The 1816-nt window shown below is 49.3% G+C and overlaps 1 non-coding gene across 1 annotated transcript; it reads left to right on the top strand.

Annotated features, from left to right (window-relative positions):
• Positions 1–1237: 1237 nt before the first annotated feature.
• Positions 1238–1322, top strand: LOC135575529 (small nucleolar RNA SNORD45). Its single transcript, XR_010466486.1, has one exon. It is a non-coding gene; the product is annotated as a small nucleolar RNA SNORD45 (small nucleolar RNA).
• Positions 1323–1816: the final 494 nt, after the last annotated feature.

Raw genomic sequence — 1816 nt, 5'->3', positions numbered from 1 at the left:
CTTTCTGATACCTTAGTTTTCCTCTTCTTTCTCTCTCTTCCTTTTTCTTAAACATATAAAGTAATACCATTGTAAGTTCTGCTGCTAAAATCTTGTGAAGTTTTGCATTACAGTTACTAATTGTTGCCAGTCCACTGCTTTTAGAAAGGCTCTGCTGTCAATGTATTGATAAGTTTTGTGGTACTATAACATATCCCTGGAGTGATTGTCTGTCATTCACTTCACATTGCTGCGCAGAATTACCCAGAGTTAACTCACGCCTGATCTCATCCATTGAGTCAGGGCGCGTGTCGCGTTCAGAGTTAACTCATCCCTCATCCCATCTGTTGGGATGGGACACTGTGTCAGCCGAAGCTCTGGGCACAGCCGGGCTCTTGGTGCTGAGGCTTGGGAGAATGTGACCTGGCCCAGGGTTGTGGTTCGACCTGGAGCTTTACTATGTGGGAAGACTTTAGCAAGCAGCGTAGCTTATTGCTACCCAGAGTTTTCTAGCAGTGAGCATGGCCTTCTGCTGACTGAAATTTCCATTTCCGGAGAGTTTTCAGCCAGTTGGTGCTGCCGAGTGTCCCGAGTGACCCCCGGTCCCGGGAACCGGGAACCCCCGTAGCTGAGCCCACAACTGACGGCCTGTTGGTGCTTTGTGCAGGTGGCAGCGCAGAGGCCCCCATGGGAAACCCGGTTGTCCCCAGCACGTTCCTGTTGGAGCAGCACCTGGCCTGTGCAGCTTCGTGTGGGACAAAGGAGGCGACTGTGTCTGTGTTGACTCAGGTCGGTGCAGCTGCGCTTGGATTTAGAGCAGTAACCCTGGCTGGCTGAGCCTTGGGGGTTGGTTATTTCTGAGAATGACAGGGCTCTGTTCAGCAGGTCTTTAATTGCTGTGCACTTTTACCCTGACAAGAAGGATTCATTTTCAGTGTTATTCATTCATCGTAGCTCTCTCCATTGTACAGGTAAGTTTTCCCGCTCTCAAAAGTTCCCTCTCCATTTGGTGGTTGAATTTCTCAGCATCTCTGTTGCCGTTTGTTTTCCTTCTCCTGCAAAGTGGGGTGGAAAAGAGAAGGCAAAAGTCTCCGCTGCTTCCAGGCAGGGACTTGGTTGCTTGTGTAATGTATGTCTAGCTAATCTCCAGGAAGACAGAGATGAATGGTGTTAGAAATCAATAAGCTGCGTCCTGTTGGACCAACAAAGTGTGTTGGATTTGAAGCCGCTGGGCAGGATGGGAGGAGCTGCATTCTTGGGTCAGTGATGGGTGTTGGCATGTATTATCTGAGCTGGAGCTGATGTCTGTCACCACTTGAGCTCTAGAATTACTCTGAGACCCAGGAATCTCCAGTTCCTTGTGGAACTTTTCCAGGCTGTAGAATCCCCTTTCTGTCAAAGGTTGTAACGCAGCCCATGGAGAAGGGGGCACTGTTTGACGTTCCTCAGTGTGTGCGTTAGGGAGGTGTCGTTCTTGGGCTCACGCTGGGCGTTACGAGGAGAGACTTTCACGTGAGCTGAAGGCATCTCTGGGTACCCAAAGCTGTTAACCGGTGTTAACAAACGCTGCTGCTGAGATTTAGGGGTAAAAGTGCTGCAAATGTGATTTCCCAGGGAAAACAGAGGAATTTGTCAACGCCTGGTTGTTATATGGCACATTGTAATTAAGCCCAGTGGTAATTTTGCATTGATTTTACACAGGATAACTGGCTGTAACAGACTGGTTGCATCAAATAAATGTTGACTTGCTGCACTGGTGGCCTTGGGAACAGCAGATGGCTTCTGGAGGTGGTGACATCTCCAGTGAGCCCAGGAATGCTGAGACCATCGTCCAGGG

The sequence above is a fragment of the Columba livia genome, chromosome 15 (assembly GCF_036013475.1).
Source record: "Columba livia isolate bColLiv1 breed racing homer chromosome 15, bColLiv1.pat.W.v2, whole genome shotgun sequence".
NCBI lineage: Eukaryota > Metazoa > Chordata > Aves > Columbiformes > Columbidae > Columba > Columba livia.
This window is presented reverse-complemented; position numbering and strand designations above follow the sequence as displayed.